Genomic DNA, 26,907 nt, shown 5'->3' with positions numbered 1-26,907 from the left:
CGCCAGCCAATGGGAGGGGGCGCGGCGCCCGCCCGGCCCCGCCCCGCCCGGCGCTGCCCCCCGGGGGCCGGCGCGGCGCTGCGGCGTGGGCGGGGGCGGCGGGCAGCGCGGTCACACGCGGTGGCGCGTGGCGGGCCTGGGACCGGCAGCAGCGCGGGGGCTGCGCGGGGGCTGCGCGCTCCCGGCGCCGGCGGACGCAGCGCGGCGGCGCTGCCGGTGACGGCGGGTGCCGGGCGCTGGCCGCGCGCGGCGCCCCTTGGCACTTGCTGGTGCCGTCTGCCAAGCTTCTACCGCGCAAGCCGAAATTTTCCATGCCAGGTGCATGCCCCGGGCTGATTTTTTTTGGAAAAAAGTAACCAAAATAATACAGCCATTTCCAAAAATAATATTATTTGCCCTTGTATAAATATTCCAACAATCCTTTACTCAGAAGGCGGGGGGGGGGGTGGCGTGTCAAGGTTGTGCGTTTGGCTGCCTGGGTAAAGCTTCACTCCAGTCAAGAGTTTTTAGGAAGGAACAGCTGCTCACGCTGGCAGATAACTTCCAGCTCGCCTGCCCCTGCAGAGATTACACCCTCCTTGGGCACATTCAACTCTCAAACGCCTTGCACTGATGGGACAGAACAGAACGTGCGCGGCCTGAACCACCCCTTCGTGCCTCCTATGCTTGACAGCACCCTACATCAACCGCCCTGCGGCTTCTGACCGTGCCCGGGGCTGGGAGGGAGCCGCAGGCTGCGGCCCCTTTTTCCACCCTGAAACCCTGCCCGGCCGGACTGGAAGGCAGCCTTTATTTGCCCAGCACTTCTGCACCAAGTTGCCAGTGAAGCTCTAACACCCTAAATGCGACCGGCTGACGTGCACCAGCAGGGCAGAGATGCCACGCAGCTCCACAGCATGTGCGGTGCAGCCCACCCCCTGCACCACTTTCGGGATGCTTTGGGCTTCATGCATGTTTGTTGCGTACAGCACGTGAACCCTGAAGGGCTCGGAAGTGCTCGGAAAGAAAACACCAGTGACTTCACTGCAGGCCCAGGCCCAGCTTGTCTTCTGAAGGTGACGATGTCCAGACAGGTCACTTGGAGAGAGGCACAGAGATTTGAGGATCAGGCTGGGATCCCGGGAGATGCAGTGTAAAAGGAAAGGCAGGCTGACTGGCGCAGATGCAACACGGGCAAGGCAGATCAAGGCAAGGGGGTCAGAACTGGACTGGGTCTCGAACAAGCCCTCTGAAATGGAGATGAGAACGCTGCTGGTCTTATCAGTAGGGTTAGGAGCAGCAAGTGAAAGGCATGCATGCATCAGCAAACACCCGCCAGCCTAAGAACACTATAAAAGGACCGCGGACAAAAACAAAAACGTAGAGGCTCACCAGGCCTCTCCTGCTGCCTACCAGAAGGAGGCTTAGCGCAGCTTGAGGGCCCGGCTTGCTTTGGAGGCTGGCGGCGGGATAGCAAAAGGCTCTGAACCTTTGCCTGAGCATGGGCAAGAAGAGCTGGTTGGTGACCAGTAGTTCCCTCCGTGCTTTTCAGGAAAGGCACGACAGAGGCAGATCAGTCCGCAGATGAAAATAGCTCGCTGCTTCTCTGAACAGAAGCAGATATCCCGGGAGGAACAGCAGGTGCTGGATGGCCCTGGGCACAGATGCAATCCTGGCCATAAGGCCAGAACTCCTGACCTATACAGCTCGGAGGAAGCTTTCATACAAATGACTTAGCATGGGTCTGCACCAGGTCACTATAACCGGTACTTTGAGGAACATACCATTAGTGTAAGCTACACCTGCCTAGTTGTACTGAGGAGATAAGAAAGGCAAGCTGTGTGGAACGGATTGAACAGGGAGCAATCTTAACACACTCTTCAATCAAAGATTGTGACCTGGATCAGGTCTCAGCTGAGTTTGACCACATAATAAACAGAAATAAAGCACTGTGCACAACCACCACAAAAAGAATAACCTTGATATAAAGTGTCTTGATACACGTGCAGTATAACTGTGACCTATTCTGTCCTTTCCTCTTCCAGGAACAGTACTGGCAGAGTTTCAATTCAGATAAACCATTGAAAATGATCTTGCACTAGACAGCAAGGGTATAATGGGGATGGATTGTAACTTTAGGTCCCATGTAAGTAGTGCTAAAAAGGTGTCTTGAAAGGCAGATCACAGAGGTCCTGCTTTGATACTGGGATGAATACAACCCATCTTCATGAGCACAGAACTTCTCCATTCGGTGGGGACTCAGCCCAGAGAATGGTAGTACCTAAAGTAAGGACTTCCTGTAATGTGCAGTAAACTACAGTATTTGGTAGGGTTCCTCAGGGAACAGCAGGCAGAGTGTTTCTAAAAACTCAGCCAGAGTGAGAAGACCGTTTAGTCCATCAAAAAGGAGCCTACTGACATGAATACCAGTTAGGTTTTGGCATTAAAGGATGTTCCTTTTCTACTGTCCTCTAGATCTCTGAAGAGAGCTTCTGAAGAGGGATCTCCGACGAGATGCTCTAGCACTTTTTTCCCTGGCATCAGAGAATACCCAATAGACAAACCAAGGTGCAGCAGGGCCCAGCATTCATTCATCATACTTCCTTTGGCATGCTATACTGAGAACAATATCTCCAGGTGAACACCCAGTCATTTGCTGAGCTGAAAAACTTGTTTGCTCACTGCATTCCATCTGGTCACTGTATGTATAACTATAGCAGAAAAGGCCAACCTAGTTTCCCCATGCCATGTTGCCTAGTGAAAAGAAAGTGATGGCAAGATCAAGTTGACCAGAACTTCATAATGTTCAAAACCTACCTTTTCCAAAAGCCATTATTGAAACAAGCCAATTTTGTGCATATGAGTGTAAGTGCAACTGTCACAGACACAGCAGATGACATACAAAAGGAGGTGGGATAGGGCTTGTGTGGCACTGAAGAAGCGGATCATCAGTATTTTTAATAAGTTAATGTATCTCTTGGTCCACCAAGAGCAACTTCATGGTGCTTTTCCTCCACTCCCTTTCCTCCCTTTCCTCCCCCACCCCACCCCCCTACCCCCCCTTCTTGGACATGGATGGAAAAGGCAGAAATTTTTGGATAAAACAGATCTCTGATCAGGAAATTGCCTGTTTCCTTAAGGCAGAGCCATCAGTGACAGCTTTACACTTCACTCTCCTGCTGTTTAATTTCTTGCCAGCAATCAGGCACTTACAGGGGTCAAAGGAAGGAAGTTAGAGGCTGATAAGAGCACCTTCCATCCAGCCTGACACCAGCATCTGATCCACCCCAGTCATCAGCTGCTCTTGCAAGTATGACCTCTGGCGAGAAGTCACCACAGACCTCATGAACAGGATAAAAAGACTGTGTTTGATGGAATAACTGCAACAGCCATTACCTCTGTCAAAGTAGGTTCTTTCTCAAGGTTTTTGACTGTTAATATTGGCTGTTCTTACAGGATGACACTATATAATTAATGAAAATATTGGCAATTTTAATGGTGGGGAGTACCTGGTGCAGGCAATCACATGAGATTATTTTGGCAGCAGTAGTGTCCCTAAGAAAAGCCCTAAGAATGGTGACGGAAGAAAATGCTGGGAGTCAGTATTCCATAGTCCTTGTTGCCTTTTCTCCCCAGAGAAAGCAAAAATCATTTCCATGGCTATGACAGAGTCTCGGACTGAGGAAACACCTAGGGAAAGAGAAAAGGAAGAGAGGAGATGAGGGGGAAAGAAGATAAGGGACTTGCACTTCTTTCTCATTAAAACATCTGACGCTGGCAGAAGCAAACAGAAATTCAAGAAATTAAATTACTGTGTGAGGAGGAGAGGGATACAGTATGCAAACAACTGGTTTCTACAACTGCACTAGGGTGGTAAAGAACAAAGTAATAGTCAACAAAAGTTAAACAAAAGGGATAAGGGCAAAGAGACACCAATACTAGTGCAAACAATCACAGGTACAGAAGGAAACAGCCAACAGAAGCACCTGGGTAGGTGAGAAGACTGGCTTTAGGCAAAGAAGTGGAGTAAGCCTGGGGAGAAAGATGCTGACCGACCTCTTGGGGATCAGAAGGGTAAGTATCAGATGTTAAGGGGTGGGGAGGTGGGGAGAACGGGTGAGGAAAGAAACGCATAAACTAAAGCTGCAACAAGAGAAAGAGGTGTTCTTACCTAATGCTCTTAAAGACAAAGAAAAGGATCTAGGGAGGGAAGAGTTCTCTGCTAGGAAGCAGAGTAGAGCAGAAAAACTGAGGAGTCTCAGGACCCCTGCCAATATATTTCCTACCTCACAATTTAAAAAATGAAACTTTCTCCTAGGTGGAACACTAAACTGTGCTTTCTAGGTACCTGTTTGCCAGGTTCAGACTGCAAAAAAGCCAAGGACAAACAAAGCCAGAAGATGTTCCATTTTGAAGATGAGTTTCATACAATACTTAACACTTAAAAAAATTACCCATTGCAGGTGTCCAAAATCATATACTGAAGATTAGTTGAATCTCTTGACATCGTTTAGCTAACCATCTGCAAAAGGACAAATACCCCTTCCCATACTTGTAAAAGCTGTTATAAAAGTCATTGGTTATGAAACACACAGACATATAAGCTGGATACTAGTAAAAAGCACTAAAAATGTATTTTTTTTTACTAAACAGTGAAAAGAAATATAATAATTTCACCCCCCGAACAGTAAATAATCAAGTAATACATAGATCCTAAGTCTGAACAACTAAGATAAAACACCGAGAAGTTGTTCATTAAGTAAATGCTGTCATATTTTGTATGCCAGATGCAGTAAGAATGGTCTTGTAAAAAAACCCAACAAAATGAAGCAGCTGTGTAGATGAAGACCATCTCATAAGGCGCATGAACAACAGGGTCAAATCAAAACTAATAACAACCTGCATTTTGGCAGATCCTAAACTAAGATTTACAAGTGTTGATTGCTCATCTCCACACAGTTTGTGGGTGTAATATTAAATGCAAAATTCAGACTAAATAATTATTGCCTATTAATATGGTCAAAGATCAAAGTTATTCTTGTTTCTTCCCAGAAGATTTATTGTTCTATGTGGTTTTAAAGTGCTTGTGAAGAAATAACCACAGGCCTAAGGAGTTCATAATCTAAAGCTAAGAAAAAAAGCAGACTAGAGGACAAGTGCAGCATGTTTGAGGTATACCAAAATTACCAAATTCCAAAGTAGAAGCATAATCAATACCTCTCCTAAAACCACTCTGTTGTGATTGCCCTCAAAAGAGATTTTGGTGTAAACAAAACAGTGATGTCACCATCCTTACAGTCACTATCTTGAATGAGTACAGGTTCAGATGAGTAAAGTAGATTTGAAAGGTATATAGCAAGTCAAGACAGGTTACTTAGGAAATAAAATTACTTCCACTTCATTTTCTCTCCTCAATTCTCCTGTCTTTTAGAAGAGCAATTGGGTTTATGTTTCTTTTTTCTTCCACATAAAGACAAGGAAAAAAACACATTTTAAAACAGATATGTGTTTCAACTGTTATATAGTTCAAAAAGAAGTTTTCGTCTAAAGAAATTTCAGTTTTTCTTTAAAAAGAGAAAAGAAAAATCTACTGCTGTAATCATTTTCTAATATGTCACCATAATGAAATCTGTACAGGCCTCTGACAGAAAGAAAAGATTTAGTAGCTTCAGTATGTGGAGCCTGGCCATTTTAGAAGACATAGTCAGATAGCATGAAAGCTCTCTACAAACTGCCAAATGTCTTGACTGTGTGTCTGTTGCTGTTTATCTCTCTTTAATACCCATGTTACTCATACACAGTACCCACCTTGTCTAAGTACAGTAACACAAATAAGGAATTTGGCAATCAACAGTAGCAGTAGCAGACTGCAAAGAAAATTTTCAGTTGAATTTCTGTACAAGTGAAAATATATTCAGCTGGTTTTTAACACAAATTTATATTTCTTCTACCATCCAGCTTGTGTGCTATATCTAAAATGCAAGAAATTTCATCCCTCTATATAGAAAAGCAGTGAAACCCATCCTCAGACTTAATCATATGTTTAAAGCTCACTGGATCAGGCCACCAACTTAGCAACACCATGGCTGGCTTACTACAAGAAGAGGCCTTCCTGGCATCCCATCTTCACATTGTTTAGCTCTACGGTAGCCATGACATTTAGTTTTTCCCTACGACAAAGAAAGGAGCAGGTTTTTGACTTAAAGGACAACATTAGCACAACTTAGGCTGGAAGAAGTTTCTAAACACTAAACATGAGAGCAATGAAGGTCTAGGGAACTGTTTTAAGACAGGTCTTAGGGCAACCTTGAGAAAGCAAAAAACTACTGAGTTTGAGACAGACCTTGAAGCAGTCATTAAGGATTTTAGCATGTAAATGCCTGCAGTAAGAGAGGAGGCTTCCAAGAAAACCTTCCAAGAGGTTCTTTCCAATGCTGTGGTCTCACACACATTTCACAGCTGCACTTGTTATCTATAGGCTCTCAGGGAATATCTTAACCTCACCCATGCCGGCCTTCACATCAACAATTAGCACCCATTTTTATACCACTACTTAGCCCGAAGTCCTGAATTTAACTTTTAACCCATTCCTCAGTCAAGAAAGAATATTAAAGGTTAGTCAACTTCTGTAAAAAATTTTCACATGCACAGAAGGAAGACAGCAAATAAAGACCAAAGACATTCAATTATCCTGGGTCCCAGGTAGCTGAGGTAAATTGTGCAATATGGGACACCAAATCTTTTTTCCCATAAGGCTCTTTAGATGATCATATTCTTCCCACACAATTTCTCTTCCATCACCCCAGGGAGTTTAATCATAGCCGTTGTGATGAAAAGCCAACTTCTAAATGAGTTTGGACAACCTCTGGACTCAGTTCCAAAACACCCAATTAACTACATGCCAATTATCTACACACAAAATGCCTTCAGAGCTGGCTTTTCTATTTCGCAATGGCATACCACAAGGTCTTCACCTGTGATCTGGTGACTGTACCTTTAAAAACAGTTGTAACATAATCTGCATTAACATAATTTTCCTTTCCTCCAATAATCAGTTTGAAAATAAAAGGGGGGTGTGTTTGTGTGTGTGTGTTACCTTTTTATCAGTAGAACCGTTCTTTACTCAGTACGCTATCAGTAGCTTAATTTTTGTTTACAAAACTATGTAACTGAGCTAGAAAAATAATAACAATAATAGACACTCTATTTATGCAGTTGCTACCTTTCCAAATGAAGTATCTTTACTATGTACTAAGTTTTCAATTCATTGTTTTGGTCTTTGCTTTCTGACCGACATAGTCAAAAAGCACATCTAACTTCAGACACTTTTCTTCTATATTTGAGAAGTTCCAGTTCTTGAGAAGTAAGGTACTTAGGGACAGAAAACAGCAACATACCAAAGTCATAGTCCTTTAATATTTAAAGAAATCATTATACTTAATCAAATTAAAATAAAATATTATTTAATTACAGGTTGCAACTTAAACGTTTTACTGAATATTACCAAATTCATTCAACATTGCCTCTTCCATCTCTTATGCTCAAGCATATCCCTATATATTTCTGTTTTCTCCCCAAGAGTTAGGAAACCTTTAATTTAAAAAGGGAATTAAGCAGTAAGATTGGAGTTGGCAAGAATATGCCAACAAGACAGGGAGGCAACTCTTTCACTCCTGGCTTCCTAAGAGAGAACAGATTTGAATGTTGTTTCTAACACAGCATGGACAGGATAGTGAAAAATGTGTTTGCTGATGAAGGATGTGACTGATGCAAATGAGGTTACTAGGTGCAGCTTTGTGATATTTTAGGGGAGGAAGTGGGTGGCCTACTTTGCTTCCTCCCTCACTTAAAGAGAAATACTTACTGCATGGATCATCATCTCCACTATCTCTGGTTTTCTAGCACTGGTAGAGGAGCATGGATATAAGGAACATTTATTTACAAGTCAAATTCACGTCCCACATTTTGTTATGCTGTAATTAACTTTAAGATGACAGTGCTGCTAATAAGCTGTATGTATGTATTCCCTAATGCAAATCAGATTAGGAATTACTGATGTTATAACCTCGTCATGAGGGGACTGTTGTCAAAGGCCCTTGTGTAAATGTGACATCTAGAAAGTTCAAATCTCCTACCTGACACTTCTAAATGAATAAATAACATAACAATGTACCACATTAAGATTCTCAACTGAAATGAAGAAGAATCTATGGCAAATTTGCCTGCATTGTTCAGGGGATAAAGCGATTACAACACAAATCCAGAGATTACTATGTCTCTGAATACTTTTCTTAACAAAGACAGCTCCTCACAAATAACCAATAGATAACACAAAACAAAGCAACACTTTCCAGGTCCTTGTAATCTGATCTATTCATGTATCATTTTCCTAATGAAGAAGCATTCATCAGGTTGTTCTAAGAGGCGGGATGTCTGCAAAAGAGTCTAGAAAAATCAGATCACAGCTGAGTGTTTTCCTGAGCCACTGTCAAAGTGCACTCTTGTTCTTGTCGTTCAGGTCTCTTCCACACATGTACTTTTCTGTTCTAATGACTTGCTCTATTTCCAGTCTGGAAATCTCCATGGCACAAATCCCACCCATTAGGCAATTTTGGGCAAAGAAGCCATGAGGGTTAGAGCAAGAAGAAAGCAGCCAGAAATGAGAATGGCCAGCTAAGGAAAGCAAGGTACAGCGTGATCTGTCTCAATTCCTAAATTGCCTGTACTCCAGTCTAGAGGATTTACTGAGTGAGCTGGCAGTGTGCTTCGAAGCGATGGCCCTAGGCCATCACAGTGAAAATGGAAACTGCTACCTGCACTTTCTGTGCTATACAATGTAAGTTCTTATAATATTTATGAAAGTACTGAATTGTAAGTAAATGCTATCCAGGACAATTGTTCTGTCAACAAATGGAACACATGTTTCTGCAGCACTCTGGTAACTGAGCAGGAGTCAGATTACATCCCATCAGCCAGCTGGGAAGCTAAGTTTTCCCTTGTGATTGTGAACCACCAAGTTGTTTTTGGCAAGATACAAATAGCAATGTCCCTGACAGATGTCTAGGCACTGCATTGCCAATTATGGAGAAGTTGCATTTAAGAGTTTCAGATCTGAATTATGGACCTCACCTTAATTCAGCAGCTATTGCAAAACAATTTGCCTGTCAAGTTACAAGCCAATGTGAGGGGAAAAATTACAGAAGTTCAGCAAAAGTTTGCTGATGTACTTGCATTTGTCTTGCAAAGGATTAAAATGCCTATAGCCTGACCACATGGATTTTCAGTTTTAGTAAAATGTCAGTATTTTATCTCAAAAGTGTCTGTGTATTTTTTTTTTCTGATTGATTGGTATTAGGGGGGGATGAGGTGAGAAGGCAAGTTGAAGTCTACCCATACGAAAATGTAGACAGAAAAGATAGTTTCTTGGGTTTTCTTCCTCTGAATTTGCAAAATTAATTTTTTAGCCTGTCTTCCCATCTTCAAAAATCATCTGGCTGTGCTGACACATTCAGCTTCCATGCTGGTGCCTTCAAAATTCCTTTGTACTATGAGTTTCTTTTTCTTCTTTTTTTCTTATTGTACAAAGTTGTTCTGCACAGCTCTACAAGTACATGGGATAGACCATACTATCTTTGTGCTGCTAAAATGTTCTTTATACTCTTAACAATGCTACTTCTTTACCATGCTCTATTTTAAAGGTGCAACATAGTTAGACAGTCTCAAAATCCTGTCCGATAACAGAAAAGATAGATTTCTTGAAAGATAAAACTTTTATCTTTGTGACCATGAAGCTCACCTACCACAGCAGAAAGCTGCATACATGACATTCGCTCAGGAATTCATCCAAAGTGACTTTAGTGGAATCAGATATTAGATCATTTATGAAATGCATTGGAATTGCTATTTGTTGAATACTATTTACCGACGATTTTTCTGGCAACTTGCAATCTGCAAATGTGGTTCAGTATGTTAGATTTCCTCTTAAAAACTTAAAGTAGAATCAATATCTAAAGAAATTAAGTTTAAATGTATAATAAGGAAAGAGAAAATATGTGGAAACAGAATAAGGAAGTAGATTATTTGGGAAAGTGATTTACAAGACACAAAAAATTACTTACACCTTTTAAACCAGGCTACCTAACCTGAAATGCTTTACGTCTGTAACCAGATGTCTGTATTAGTGACTAGACTGTCACATTTGCCAAATGGGTTACCCTAAAATTTAAGAAAATCTACTTTCTTTACTTAGTGTACATGTAAAAATTTAAATTTCAAATAGTCAGACATAGAAAAAAATTAAGAACATAGGCATAAATCTTGAACCTAAGTAATGACTCTCATTTCAAGTCAGCTTCTAGTTACAAAACTCTTGCTTAGTTTGGTGACTGTGGCATCCAGTCTAAAGTACAAACAAAGCAAAAATCAATGCGTCACTCCCTCAGACATGGTATCATGCAGGGGACACACCTCGTTCAGGCTCATTGTTCAGGTTACCTGTAAAAAGAAATGTGAACTGCTGTATTGGATCAAATTATAGCTCTTCATGTTCCATATTCCATTTCTGACACTGGCCCACAGCAGAGGCTTAGCAAAAAGAAAAAAAAAAAAAAGAACAATTTAGAACAATTTTAGTATGATTTTTCCCCTGTTACATCCTCCCAGTTCTCAGCAACCAGCATAGGGATCTCTTAGTCTGAAAGCTGTCTCCAGACCACCATGTTCAAGAGCTGACAACAGACAAATCGGCCATGACTTTCTCCAACATACATTTGAATTAATTTATATTTTTGCTGAGAAAACAGCTGCCTTTTGTGTTTAAACTGCCTTTTAACTGAAGAAGAGTTCCCATTTAACTTACAAGAAAAAGCCAACATCCATTTCTTGCTAATTTTCCCCACGTCACATGTGGTTTTGTAAACACCTGTAATTTTATGTCTCTGAGGAGGGGGCTATCTTTTCCTGAGGACAGGGGTGATCAGTGAGACACTATGGTCCCTCCTTTGCATAAAACCCAAGTTGTACCACTGAACCTTTGTCCCCATCTCTAGCTCTGCTGTACTTTGAAGCACAGCTGTGTACAGTATTGAAACTGCAGGTTTCTAATACTAACATAACAGTATCTTCTTTTTATTTGCTATTCCTGCCCTAATAATTTCTAACATTCTGCTGCTTCATTTGCCCACCACTGAACATTGAGCTCATTTTTCACAGGCCTGGCATTCCTCAGGGGTTGGTATTGGGACCAACACTATTCAACATCTTTTTCAGCAACATGGATGGTGGGATTTGAGTGCATCCTCATCAAGTATGCAGGTGACACCAAGCTGAGTGATGCAGTTGATTCGCTTGAGGAAGGAGATTCCATCCAGAGGGGCCTTGACAGGCCGGAGAGGTGGGCCTGTGCAAATCTCATGATGTTCAACAAGGCCAAGTGCAAGGTCCTGCATGTGTATCGGGGCAACCCCAACCACAAATACAGACTGGGTGGAGAATGCATTGAGAGCATCCTTGAGGAGAAAGACTTGGGGGTGTCGGTTGATGAGGAGCTCAACATGACCTGGCAATGTGTTTGCAGCCCAGAAAGCCAACTGTGCCCTGGGCTGCATCAAAAGAAGCATAGCCAGCAGGTCATGACCAGGACCAGACTACTCTGCTCTTGCGAGACCCCACCTGGAGTACTTTGTTCAGCTCTGGGGCCCCCAGCATAAGAAGATCATGGACCTGTTCGAGCAAGTCCAGGGAAGGGCCACAAAGATGATCAGAGGGCTGGAGCACCTCTCCTGTGAAGACAGGCTGAGACAGTTGGAGTTGTTCAGCCTGGAGAAGCGAAGACTCTGGGGACAAGTTACAGCAGCCTTCCAGTACCAAAAGGGGGCCTACGAGGAAGCTGGGAGGGACTTTTTACAAGGTCATGTAGTGACAGGACAAGGGGCAATGGCTTTAAACTGAAAGAGGGTAGACTTAGATTAGGAAGAAATTCTTTACTGTGAGGGTAGTGAGGCACTGGAACAGGTTGCCCAGAGAAGCTGTGGATGCCCCATCCCTGGAAGTGTTCCAGGCCAGGCTGGATGGGGCTTTGAGCAACCTGGTCTGGTGGAAGGTGTCCCTGCCCATGGCAGGAGGGATGGAACTGGGTGATCTTTAAGGTCCCTTCCAACCCAAACCATTCCATGATTCTATGATTATCCAAAGTTACATCAGTATTATATCCCTAGTAGTAATATTAATTAAAACCAGTGGCTCTGAGACGCATCAGCAGACTCTCTAGTACTTTGTGAAGAGCTGCACCGAATTTCTGTTCACCTCTAGTTTTGATACAAATTCTAAGATTCATTCTTCTTAAAAAAATAAAAAAATTTCACTATCCTGGTTTAAGAATTTTAACCATGGATGTAAGAGGATTTTTGAAACAAATGTTACCACCACCTCTAGGACAATGGAATTTCCTATGGCACCAAAGGAAGAATGTTGCCACAACTACAAAGTATTATAAGACAACAGCAGCATTACCTAAAAAAAAGTTCTACGCTAAGCTGATTTTTAGGATGTTGGCTTTAAACATTTCTACCAGTGACCTAAATGCATGTTTGCACTCGTAATTAACATATACCCACTTTGAAAATCCCATTTACAGCACTTAACTCTCCTGCAGCCTGTTTCTGTTTTATATGAGCTCAGAAATTATTTTTTTTCCTTTCATATTTATAGTTCTAATACTCCAATGCTATTTGAATATAAAGACCCTAACTAAATATGTCTAACAGAAAAAAAACATCTTGACCTGGATGTCGAAGGGGTAGAAAAAGCCAAATATGGTCTATGCTGTTTCATTCTTCACTGGACAAGATACACTCTGAGCAAAAAGTCTTCTTTACTGAAGATTTGCAGCTTGTGTAAACCATTTTGGCTACCCTGGCTTGACTGCATCCAGGTCAAGCAGTCCATGTACAGCCTAAGCGATACCAGTATGTAATCTCAAAAGTGTGCAGGAAGAGACAGAGGAAAAAAAGCTGGCCAGACATAAGGCCATTCTGAACTGAGAACCAAGTTAGCGCATTAGCATGGCACTCTGCTGGAGCTAATCACCCTGGTGAGAAATAGTCCATATAGACATACCCTCAGACAGTTGCTGACATTTTATGACTCTCCTTTGCCTTTTATGGGAGCTGCCATTTATAGCCAAGAAATGCTTCTTATTTTATGCCTTCCCGATTTCTGGATCTAAACCAGTACTAGAAGTTTGTTTAACAAACCCATATGAGACTTCCCAGTTTAAAACTGCCACCACCCTGCTGAACTTTGAAGGCAACAGGCATGGTCAATGGTTTGGCATTCCACCTTATCTCCCCATCAGCTTTTGTTTTAAGCTTTTATTTCTATTATTCTATCAAAGTAAAAAGATAGAGACAACTCCTTTTATCTTCAGCTGTGTGGTGTGGTTTGGAGTGCTTTTGGTGATTTCATTTATAATCAGTTCTGCTTAAGCTGTGAGTAGAAAATCCATTTACACCAGAAGATACAGAAATCTGGTTTACAATCAGTTCTGACTTAATAGTACCAATGATTGTAACATACTTTTCGTTCCTGAATTGCAAGGTACAGTAAGAACATAGTCTTGCAATCATTATACACACTTACTTTTTGCTCTATGTAATATAAAATTATTATGGTAGCTGCTGACAAACACATTCCAGAAATCCAGCATACCAAAATTGTCTATAAAACCAAAGTTGCTAGGATTTTATTTCTCAAAGAAAATATACGTAATAATGACAACATTAGGGCCCCTCGTTTGGCCTCTAGTCTCAGATCCTCCAAGATATTTAAGCGTTACTGTTGTATTGCATTTCAGTAAGAAATCTGCTCTCCACCTTCTTCTCCATTACAGTTTCTTTTGAAAGAAAAACAAAACACTACTGAAAATAGTTGTTCATTCAACATTCACATCAGTTCAGCAAAGCTCTGCACAAATCTTCCAATACAGAATATGACTTGCTTTGTTTAAGCTTCTAAATGAGGTTCTATAGAAACTTACTAGAATTTATATCACTCACCCAAAACCCTGTATAAACTCTAAGCTCTGCAAAGTGCAATACAAACCAAAGACAGGAGGTTGTAGAGGGAAATAAAATGCCACACATAAGCTTCATCATTTGCCAAGAAAACTGTAGATAAAAATAAAGCTTGGAGGTTAACTCTAACATTTGGCTGCAGGAAAGCTTACTTTGCTGAGGCCTAGAGTTTAGAATAACTCCCCAAAGAACACCGGCACTAGCAGGAACTGACTGCAAGGACTTACATTATTTAGAAAACAATTCCTTCTAGAGTCAGAATTATTATCTTTCAAGAACACATCTGGCTTTCCCTCCTCTCAGTTCTTAGTTAAAATAAAATTCTTTTGCCAATAGTATTTTTGGAGAAGACCCAGAGTGGATAAAAATGGTTGCATTAAAAGAGGACAGCTTTGTGACAGGGATGATAAATTCCATTACGTCTCAGAGCTGGAGCAACAGTAATCAGACATTGCTGGCTACTACACATGCCCTCTGGCTACAGAGGGAAAGGGTTTTCCCTTCTGAGAAGCTACACCCAAAATACCTCAAGTGTTTTATTATATCACTGCCCCCTCAAGATGTCTAGGCCAGAGACAAATTACAATCCTAGTGCTTATTGCTACTACCAAGTTTTGAGTTTTGCACATTGTTCCGTACAAGGTAGTATGTCCCACAATTTATTTCTGAAACACTCTGTTCAGACCTAGTCCCTGAGAGTAAGATTATATTAGCTGTTTGCAGAGCTCATGGCAGTAAGGAAAAACCAGCTCATAACTAGTGAGACTCCTTCCCTTGTACTTGCTATTTCTCACTCAGTGGCAGAAGGTGGACATGTGGTCCCATAGCTGTTCAATTTATTCTGGATCCCGGCTGCTGCAGTCCTGCTCTCTGCACACTACCATTTACTTCTCTTGTGCTAGCACCACTTCTTCTGCAGTTGTGAGAAGAAGGTGAGCAAGCTGAAAACCAATCCTAAAAAAGGGATGAATTTTTGGCTGGCTCAGCCCTCAAAGGAGAGAGGACCATGGCAGCCTCCAGTAGTTCAGCTACAGTTGCTGCAATACTGGACCTTTATTCTCGTCTCCAGTTTCCCCATCACATCAGACTCTTCTGTCTTTTCCATTAGATTTTCAAACCAGAGCCTTGTGCTTTCCTCTTGCAGCTTCTCACAGTTAGCAGAAGCTCTCCGTAAGCATCTCCCAAGCTATCTTATTCTTCCCCTTCCAGTCCCCACGCACTTAACACGGGTGAAATTGCTGACCCACAGTGACAACTTCCTATAAACACAGATGAAAAATATCCCTCCCGTTTACTTACCCTGCCCATTTGCAAGACTCATTTATGTGACTGTATACTTTGAGGTACTGGCTATGTCTGTGCTAGATACTGTATAAATACAGAATAAAAAATTCAACTGGAGACCCAAGGCAATAAAAATTACATATTCTAGATCCAATAGAACATCCATTCCCAGACTATGTGATGTGTAGCTGTAGCAATACTTCCCGTGGTGATACCTGTTGCTATTGCCATTGCTGCAACTGAGGTAAGGAGCACTGGTGCTACTGCTGGGGTGGACATTACTGAATAAACTAGCTATTATGCATGCTCGCTGTGCCTGCACTTCCATAGTCTAGTCTGAAGGAGGGAAACATATAGATTATTGTGGGGCTCAGCAGAGAGAAATAGGGTTGTGTGATGAAAAGCCACTCCAGCTGCAGGTGTCTTCAGGAGCAGCACAGTGACCCCAAGCCAGCAGACCTCACTATAAAAGGGAGGAGGGATTGTGCTTTTCCTATCATACCGTCTAATCATCACAGAGAGTCTCTTCCACTCTGTCTTCAGAGACACATTCTAACCTTGAGCCCAATTTCAGCCCTGTTCCAGCAAAGTCAGTCCACACCTTTTGGCTTTGGTGAAAGAGCCCTGTGTATCACCTGCATGCTGCTGACACAAGATGCCTCACTGCCTCTCATGCTATTTCAAACTTAGAGATTCCTCAAGAATACTAAGCTTGCAGTATGAAAAGGAGGTGACTCAGCACTACCAGCGTGTTTCTTTCAGGCAATAAGGTACAGACAAATCAAAAGCTGTTCCTTCTATCCTTCCTACAGTCCTCAAGCAAGATGCATACTATAAATCTTTGGCAGCCCAAATTACTTTTGTTAACAGGCCCAAACACGATTCCTGGTAACTGAGTCTAGACTGTGTTACTAAAATAAGACAGCAGAAACTAAGCACTTTTTGGACATACTTGGACACTAGATTGCCAGCACAGATGCTGCATGATGGTCCTGATAACAATCCTCCAGCAATTACCCCACAGTGTGTTTGTTCTTCAGGTAGTATCAACTTCAGTTGCTAGAACTCCACTACCCAGGAACCCAGACACCAGAGCCACCACTCTTTTCTGCCAAGCCCATTTCCTAGCCCAACTTGTCACGCAAAATCTCCTGCTCAGAACTGTATTGCTGCCTGGGAACGGACTTTTGGATCCCTAAGGGCTGTGGGCTTGTACTGCCTCTTAGATCCCACTGCAGGACACATTTACAAGGCTGCTGCAGCATGAAAAGCAAAAGGAGGCTGTGCTGAGAAACACACTAGGCAAAGGTAGAGCAAGAGCCTGACTGAGAAGTGAGGAGAACACAGTCCAGAATGCTCTCCTCCAGAATAGAAAGGTCCTTAGCAAACTTGGCAACGATGCCACTTCAGTGTTGTCACTTGTGTTCCTAAGACCCAGGAGGGGAACTGTTGGCAGTGCTCACCAAGAATGGATTTGAGGGATTTTCCCTGATAGCAAATATACATTGAGGAGGGGATACAGACTTCACGTACAAAAGGAATAACTTCATCCTTGGTCAGGTTAAGCCTAGACTGAAGGAGACACAATAAGAGCAAGGTAAGATAGTTCAAGTGACTTTGTAGCAGGCGCTTTTCTTGCTCAGGAAGTCTTCAGCCTACATTCCCCCTCCTTTTCAAGGTGTGAGAGATATACAGGTAGCTAGAGAATAAATAACTTGACTTTTTAAGACCAACTTCTTCCAGAGGCATGCTGCAACAAAGCAGACTGAAGGAAAGGGCCAAGAAGTTGCACTGAGAAGCACACCAGGAGGCTAGTAGAGCACTGAAAGTGATCCTGACACTGGAAAGTAGTGTGTGACAACCCGCTGGCCCATGTGCAATATGTAGTTATGTGCATGCCCACTGCACCCAAGTAAATGGTTTAAACTCACAACTTTCACCTCACAACTGTGGCAAGCAGAGACCACACATGCGGCCAGTTCCCACAGTGCAGCTGACAGGCACTTGCTAACACACCTTTGCAAGTGCCCACATGCAAATATGTTTCTCAGTCAATGAATTTGGACAGGGTACTCACTGGGTGGCATTAAATGATCTTGCAGAATGCAAGATGAAATTTTCCAGACTTGGAAAACCAATGACTGCTCAGTCCATAGGTAACTTGGTGCTCATGGAACCACTTCGCTTGCCTTGTTATCCGTCTGTACTGTATCTAAACCAAACTGACTGATACAGAGGAAGTCAATATCTGGGAAGTTTTCTCTGTTTTTCAAATACATTTATTTTAAGACAAATTAATATTTAAGTTTTGATATGTTTTGAAATGTATTAAATTTCTTCTGATTTGTTATACTCAAGGTTTTTTTTTCTTTTTAAATCAAGATACCATCAAATAAAGCAAAATGTCACAGGTCAGGTTAGCATCTTACCACCATATTTACATAGACTTTGACAAATATTTGAGCTAGTGCACAAACAGCAGCATAGTACAATCTTATCTGACATAGTTTAAGCTATCGTTTCATGCCTCACCCAGTTTTAAAGTACTGAATGTGTTCTTGCAACTACAAAGAGTGTTTAAGTATTACCAATAAATAGCCTGATATTCTGACCCTTCCACTTATTGCTACATTTCCCCATACATCTGCAAAATACAGTAAGAAAATGTACAACAAGAATATAAAATCTAGACCTATTGGAGGCCTGTCAAGCTACCAAACTCAGCATCCTGTGCCTGGTTAGATAGTTAATGAAATCCATCTTTGTTCTTATCCAATGTATGGGTCAAGGAAGGCTGTGAGGCCAAAGCCTTTGCAGTTGTTACTCACACCGTAATGGTATCAGTTTAAGCATATGGGTCTGAGGAAGAAGCCCCTGCTTGCAGCTTTTTTAAAGGATCTGCACTTCTAAAGATGTGCTTCTGTGATCCTTTGTTGCTAAGGAAAAAGTCCCTAGAAAGCCATCCCACATCAGTGAAGTGCTCTCTTCACTGGGCTCTGAGGTGAAGTCACATGCAGCCAAGGAAGACAGGACTGGGTTCTGCTGCCCACCAGGAAAAACATTATTTCAGAAAGCCCTCTTACTTCTGGCACAAAATCTAGAATAATCACCTTCAATGGAAGATCATACTTCACACCTGGGTAATGTCCCATATTCATATTCATAGAATGTATTTGTAGGATATTCATAGAAAAAGCAATGACTCACTAATTAAGAGCATTCCAGGATTTCAAGCTTCCAGAGTATGATTACAAATCAATTTTTCTTGCATCAGAGAAAATCAGAGAAGGCTCTTTCAAGCCTTAAGTTCTGCTGCTACCCCTGATCATTCCTAATAGACACCTGTACTACTTCCCAGCAGCATGTACTCATTTGACACACAGTCCCAAAAGCACTAGTCCACCCCCTTAACTGTCCCTCTAATAAAGGCCATCCTAAGAGACATACAACTGCACTATTTCCATTTTAATGGAAAGGTAGCAAGGTGACAAATTTGAGAAGCAATGACAGATTATTTTAAAATGCTAATAAATTTATGGAATAAAAAAAGTGTTATTAGAATGAAAAACATGAAAAATTGACCTTGAGCGCAGCATGTGTAGGACATGGAGCACTGCAAAAAGGTCCTACAGAAGAGTACTTTGGACATTGGTAGGATGCTCTTCACAGTGCCTTGTGTATTTTGTATTTGTCTCACAAAAATGACATGGCACGAAGACTCTGAGCAGAAACATTACAGCCAAGCAACCAAAGGTCATTAACCACTCCAGTTTTTAGTGTCAAGTCTGGCTGCAGTCACATTGACCAAGACTGGTGACAGGCATAAAGAAATCGAACAGTTGGTATGAGTTCGACTATCTGGAATTAGCCTAAGCACCGTAGCCTCACTCTTTGCTTCTGCCAGCAGAGGCTGATTTCCATTCACTGTTCTGTGTTGTACTGAAGCACATGGCTTCATGCTGGCAGCCTGAGCTTGTGTCACAAACTACTGCTGCCAGGTTGAAACCAGCCTTCTGTTTATTGACTACGGTGCATATAATGTTTGCATCTTAAGTTATTGGAACAGCTTTGTAGAAACAGAAGTAACTTAATAACTCCTTATCAAAACTTCAGTCCAGGTTTTATCTTTCTGCTGTTCTTGTGAAGGATATTATTTGTGAAAAATGAATCTGACCAATCACAAACTTTTTATTTATTTCTACACCCATGAAAGCATTTACACTAGATTTCTTTTCCTGTAAGTAGTCAGTCAAGTTTAACTATTTTCCAGCTTAGCCAGTAGGTAAGTTTGTACCTGGATATGCCTCCTATCTCATGGCTAAATGTCAGTATCATTGTCTTTAATATAATGTATGATTTATATGGCATCTTCACACACTAATTGCTATACATATTGGATATGCTAAGTATACATTTTGGTTCTCATAAGTGCAGGCAACTACAACACTTTTTATGAGCTTAACACTCTTGAAGAACCAGTATTAGACACACATTGTACTATTTTAATGAAGGAGTAAGAAAAACAAATAGCAGGCTCAGACTTCCAGCATTAGCTTTTTTCTAGAAACATACATTTGACAATGTGGTGATGCTGTTTTCAGCTGAAGGATAGGTGACTGAAGACTCACTACAATAATAAATGAATAATATCTATTAATCAGAGAAAGGGAGAGAGGATGCAAGGGAGAAAAGAGACTGATGGCTTTCCATAAAATGTTTCGATCCTAAAAGCTAAAATGTTAGCTTTGATTTCCTTTAGCTTTGTAGTTAGCTGTTGCCTAAGGAAAACTCTCTGATTGAACACATCACATCTAGTGTTAGATAAGGTAAATCTAATGCTTTGCATGGAACACTGCTAGTTTACCAAAAAGCTGCATCAAATCCCTAACTAGTTCAAAGGGTGTATGTGCAAGTTATTATTTCCCCAGAGATAGGGCAATCCAAATAAAATATTGTTTCTGCTCCTTGGACCAGAAAGAGAAAAGGCTAGTTTTGCAGTAACAGGGCCTCTTAACATCAGGCCTATTTTGGCTTGAAAGAGTGTCAGCTTTGTGCCTTAATTGAGGACTGTATAAAGATCACAAGATATCACCCAGATACCAATGAAGAAAATTTTTTTATTTAGCTACAAGTGATTTTCCTATATCTCTAAGTTTCCTAAGTTCCACTAAGAGGAAATGAGCTTTTTTCAGTGTTGCTGTAGAAAATTCCATTCATGAGAATTAGATTGACAGCCTCTGTATCTCACACTGTCCAAAAAGAATGTCCCATACACATATTAGCTCATTTACTGTTATGAATTGTAACTGCTTACAGCAGCACAAACAGCTCTGGGGACCATTTGATGTAAATTCTGCTGTCGCTTGATTCAGTGCAGCTCCAGTGACTTCAATGCAGATATTTCAGATTTATATAAGCACAAATAAGTTAAATCAGGACTGGGAACTATGCTCAGCAAAATTTTCTCCCCATTAGTCCTACTTGCAGAAGGAATTATTTGGTCTTTCCCTCTAAACATATTTGATAAGCCTTAAAAGAAACCTTCCTCCCTCCAACACACACAGAGGTACTGCCACAATATTTTTACATCCCACTTAAAGTGCCTTCTTGCCTTTAAGCAAGAAAAAAGTTGTATTTCTGTATTAAAATCCTGGTACAGAGTGTCATTGTTGGCATAAACAGAGCTGCCTCAGGTTGGCATAACTTAAGCAGAATCCCTCTGCAGACAGCTGCATTCAGAGCAGACACTGCAGAGTTATCATGCTTTCACCATGTCACGTATTTATGATCCCACAGGAAAATAAAACTAAATAATAATAATAAAAAAAAGAGCTGAGTCCAGCGATACTTTTAAAATAAGTGAGAGCAGGTAAAAACATGCTCTGCTTAGAGCTGTGCCAAGAACAGCTCATTCAAATACATGCAGCAAACACATTCACTCATATTCCAGCCTCCCAATGAACTTTCACCTGCATGCCTACCAGCCATGCAGAACAGCTCAGAAAATTAATTATCAGTACTTGTCAATACTACTTTACCCCTATATCTTTTAAAGGTGTGTAATTCCTAATCTGAGGAATTTGGGCAGCTGTGTATCTTTGAGAATCCAAACCTAAGCTTCACTGAATATCAGGTGATTCAACCTGAGTCATTAAACACATATTTGAAAAACATACCCTGTCAAGAACACATCCTTACCAAGTACCAATACCAGATTTGGATTATTCACTTTGCCCTCTGCAGTCCACATCCAAAAATCTCCTGTAGCAAACAATTAAACTACTTACACTTTCAAAAAGCTGGGGCACTTCTAAACAGGTTGAAGGTGGCAATTCATAACACAAGTGGCTCCTTACTGGATAGCAGGTGAGGTGGTGGAAAATGTCTGAGGCTTCACTACATGAATGCAACTTGCTGCATGCGCAGCTGAGGCATTGGCAGCACTTCCCCACTACCTGTTGTAGCATATAGTAGGAAGCCAGTTTAATAGTGCCACTGCCAATTCTCAGGTACACTTCAGGAGTCCCAGGAGACAATGCTACACAGAAAGGCCAGTAAATGGCCTTTATGCACTGAACTGCACCACTGTTTATTCACATCTATGAACCCTGAGGAGGAAATATTTTGCCCATTACTATCTTTCATCTCTGAAAGGGTTGTCAAACACTGGAACAGGGAAGTGGTTGAGTCACCATCCCTAGAGGCATTAAAAGATGTGTAGATGTGGCACTTAGGGACATGGCGGACTTGGCAGTGTTAGGTTTACAGTTGGACTTGATCTTAGGGGTCTGTTCCAATCTAAATGTTTCTATGATTCTATCTTATGTCTGCTTCTAATGAAATTACAAAGTAGGAGAGATGAGAAGAGTTATTGGACTTCTTATTATAGCTGGTCAACGCAGCATCTTGCATACTGAGTGCTGTATATCAGCTGCTATTCATTTAATTTTAACCCTTTATTCCTTTTGAAGGAATTAAAATCAATTTGAAAGCTTTATGAATTAGCCTAACATACAAGATACCACATGAAGAAGACAGAGAATCTTTCTCTACAAAGTGCCAAATGCTGATTTCAGAAAATACTCTAAATCAAGCAAATCATCACTACTCACCAGAAAACGTCTTCTTCAGTTTTATGATGTACATGTCAGTGTTCATAACATTTGGATCTAAAATGTAAAAAAATAAGAAATCTGCCATACATAGGTTACATATTTTGCATTGTCCATTACCTACAGAGATCAGCATGTATGTTTCTTTTTCTGTGGTTGTTCCACACCTCTGTCTGCTGGAGCCAAACACAGAGAGCATACAATATCGTCCTACAGATTTCACAAACAAAAGGACTCAAGTTGTGAGCTCAGGCCTCAGAAAACAAGTTCAGACATCAGGCAGCTCAACCGGCTATGTTCCTGCCTGAAAGAGATTCTTTAGTGAAGGAGGAAGACTCTATGTGAACAGAACCTGGGTACCAAAACAGTTAGTGCTGAAGAATATGGGCAGCACCTTTCACAACACTCACGTGTGTAAGGTTAGCTGGTTCCAGTTCATCCTATTAGTTCCTTCCTTACAGTAGCTTCACAGTGCCCCAACAAATTTCAGCAGGAGTCCTAAAAATATGCTTATCTGGGGAAACTGCAATTAAGACTTGTTTGTTTGTTTGGGTTTTTTGTGCCCACCCCCACCCCAGGTTTCAAAGAGATTCTTAGAGGACACCTATTTCCTCATCCACAAAGACATGGCTTGTGATATTTATCTCTGAGACTCAAGACAATCAGACAAGTCTTAACACACTTAATTGGAGATTCCCTACAGATATGGACCTTGCTCAGAGACACAGCATGCTACTGCATTTCAGCAAGCCCTTGCTGTTTTAATTGCCTGAAAGGGCAATTTTTGTTTTGTTTTGTTGAGCCCCATTTAGAGGAAATCATAGAATACAGATCCAGAAGGAAGCTCATCTAAAGTCTCTCTCTTCTGCCCTAAGACAGGACCAGCAGTACCTATATGATTCTTGACACAGTGTTTGTGCAGTTTTATCCCTTGTTGCAGAATCATTCTGAGTGCAAACTTAACTATTAAATGAGGCCTTGCCAGCATCCACTCTAAACATTACTCACTGCAATTCAAGTACTATGCACAGATAACATGCAGAATCATTCATTCCTTTCCATTTTGCAGCTATCTTATTTGATGACTTTTAAAATATTTCTTCTGATTTCTCTTTCTTAAACTAAGGATTGACATCTTTTCAGTCTTATCTTGTAGATCTTAACTGTTACCTCAAATTACCTACCAGCAGGAGGATGGCACAGCATCGGATTGATTGCCATACCAACAACTTTCTTGTGTGGCTGAAGAACTCTGTCTTTTGAAAATGTACTTAATTGTCATGGATTTCAAAAGTCATTATGATTATACCATATATAAACAGGCATTTTGTCTCTTCACTGGTAAATTTATTACTTTTGTTTACCACTGAAATGTATTATTTCACTGTGCTATGAAAATAAATAATTTGCAAATACAAAGAACTTCTTTTAAATTCTGCATCTCACCTGACTACAACAACCACCTAGGTACTATAAGTTTTTTCTGTAATACACGAGAAGAATATGCTGTTCTAACGAGCTATGCTTTTACCTGCTGACAATGGCCATAGTCAAAGTAGTTCAACTAGTAGCAAAATTAAGAAATAGAAAATTATTTCTCCTCCCTTTTCACAAACACATTCTTCAATTTTTTCAGCATCTGGTGTTAATCAATGTTTTAATTAGATAGTTCACCCATATGCTTTCTCCATACCAACAACTGATAAACCACCGCAGTTAGAAAGGAAAACTACATCTGTTCAGGAAGTGTGCACAGACAAGAAAATTACTCTGGTCATTAATTAACTTTATGACTCCAGTCAATAAGTCATTTCTGACTTTTTAATAGTAAATACGAAGGTGTACTGTTTTGCAAATTACTGAGTATCTGTGATGCTTCGACTTTGGTATCCTGCAGTAAAAGGTGCTGTGTGGAATACTTCAGATGTCCATCATTTAAAATGACCACTACAATGCATCCTGCATGAGCAATTAATAATGGAATAAATCAGAACAAATTACACACTGACAGTGTAAAGCAATGCTGGAACAAAGCAAGTATAAAAAGCCACCCACAAAGCTCTTTGTTTAGCAGACAGATGAATTGGTTTCATCATCCTTGGTAACAAGATCATGCACTGTAATTAACTGTTACAGAGCTAGTACTGTAAATAATCCAAGTTAGCTGAAATGAGGGGGTGATGTCTAAGTATCTTTTGTTGAAGGGTGAAGCTTTCCAAGCCCTCTTCACAAGAACTGATCACAGAGAACAGGCTAAATGTTCTTGTTTAGTGGGTTAGATACAGACATTTTAATTAAGCTGTAACTAAAACTCTTGAAAGACAAAGACACTACTTTTTGTATTTCATCTTGATCAAGAGAAAAAAAAAAAAGAATAAATAAGGCTTCATATAACTAAGCAGATTCTGTAACTAAGAAAAATGTCCAAAAATAAGTGGTCTTGAGTTGGAGACCTGATCCTTCAAAACCTTGTCTCTCAACGGTTCTCACTCAGGTAAGAATATTCATAGAGAAGAGCTGTAGCACTGAGCTTTATGCTTCCCTTTATGGAAAGCAGGGGATGGAACATGAAAAATTCCATACAGAATTGTATACACTGTCATGTGTTGTCCCCTGTTATATTTGTCTCTTCCTATCTCCACTCAGACTGAGTGACAGCCAGTACATTTCAACAAAAATGTATTAAAATGTCAGCATAGCCAGCGCTTCACTTCTTTCAAAATACCTAAGCTGGTCAGAGCTAACCCTTGTATCATATGAGACACATGTGGGAGCCAGTCTGTTACTTGTGAACTGGCCCCAGCATCTCAAGCCCATAACAGGCATTAGTGGTGCAGCCGCCTTCTCTGTCGATCCTTATATCCAGGCTATACTGAAGTCTCCATCTTTTTTCCAAAGCAAATCAACTCTCTAAGACACTGTTGCGTTCAGAGACATCAGTGTTTACATACTACAGATGCTGTAATCTTCCTTTCTGTAGTCTTCAGGACTGTAGGTTTGCTCCACTGTCAGAATAACCATGGCAAAACACTTTCTTCGTGACATCCCCCACCTTTGAATTCTTCCACTATCACTTCTGTTCTATTCAGTACTCTTTGCTTGTTCTGGTTTCTAAGCTCTGCCACAATTTCTTGGCCTCTTTATTAGTTCAGCATATTATTTATTGACTTACTCAGCAACATCAGCACTATAGGCCACTGTTTAGCAGACACTTTCAATCATTTGGGATTAGACAGAATAAAACCAACAAAGCCGACATAATTCGAGCAAGGAAAGAAAGAGAACAGACTAGAGGTTTGACTTCAGCCAGGTGAAGTTTGCTCCAGAATATTCTTAGGAACTGCCTGAAGCTATTTCAGAGCCATTAGCAATTATCTTTGAGAACTTGTGGCGGAAGGATGAGGCTTTTGATAAACAGCAAAGGGTGAATACAGTGCTTATCTTTAAAAATACAGAGAAAGGAGGATCCTAGAAATGACAGAGCACTTAGTCTAACACTTCAGTTCTTGGAAAGACACCAGAACAAATCAGTCAACTCCTATGTAAGCACCCCAAAGATAAGGACACATCAGCAGGGGTTTGCCAGTAACAAGTCACTTCAGTCCAAGTTAGTTTTCCTTTAAGGCAAGCAGCAAACCTAAAACCCAGTGGAGATGTAAGCAATTGTTGCTTTGTTAAGGCTTTGACACTGTACCATGTAATAGTCTCACAGGTAAGCCACGACAACATCATAAGACAGATTCAAAACAACATGGAAAAAATTTATTCAAAATGATAAGTTATTAATGAGGAATTTTTCAACTGGAAATTATACCAACCTGTGCTATGCCGAACACTGCTCTAAGGCCCCCGCTAGTCAATATATCTGCATTTGTGATTTGGAAGCTGGTAGAGACTACATCTGCAAACTGGAGGAGCTGTGAGCACTCTGGAAAGAATTGGAAGACCAGTGAGTAACTGCTCTGGGTCCCTTCCAGCCCTGTTTTCTATGACTGTATTTTTCTTCATATCTAACCCTTCTGCAAAGTACAAGCTTTAACCCCCTGATCTGATACTTCCTAAAGCTTCCCCTTATACATGTTGTGCTTTCATTAAATTCCTTTTGGCCAAATCCAGACAATAATGTGCTTGAGAGGACATTCTCAAGTGTGTCACAACTTGCTGTTTGACTTCAAGTTCCTTTGGAAGGGGGCTGCTTTTCACTATATTTGCACATCCCAAACCTTTGCTGTGGTTTCTAGCAGTTTACGTGTTACAAATCAGTGAAAAGGGAAGGGAAGGGAAGGGAAGGGAAGGGAAGGGAAGGGAAGGGAAGGGAAGGGAAGGGAAGGGAAGGGAAGGGAAGGGAAGGGAAGGGAAGGGAAGGGAAGGGAAGGGAAGGGAAGGGAAGGGAAGGGAAGGGAAGGGAAGGGAAGGGAAGGGAAGGGAAGGGAAGGGAAGGGAAGGGAAGGGAAGGGAAG

General features: G+C 41.1%; 1 long non-coding RNA gene across 1 annotated transcript in view; it reads left to right on the top strand.

Moving 5' to 3' along the window:
- The first annotated feature begins 78 nt into the window (after positions 1-78).
- The window catches only part of LOC308063199, a 52,303-nt gene continuing 25,474 nt past the window's right edge, over positions 79-26,907 (top strand). The window contains exon 1 of the long non-coding RNA XR_013927877.1: positions 79-26,709. This is a non-coding gene — a long non-coding RNA (uncharacterized lncRNA). The remainder of the gene's footprint in view (positions 26,710-26,907) is intronic.

The sequence above is a fragment of the Falco punctatus genome (genome assembly GCF_963210335.1).
Source record: "Falco punctatus genome assembly, chromosome: 4".
NCBI lineage: Eukaryota > Metazoa > Chordata > Aves > Falconiformes > Falconidae > Falco > Falco punctatus.
Note: the sequence above shows the minus strand (reverse complement) of the source record. Positions and strands in the feature narration are given on the sequence as shown.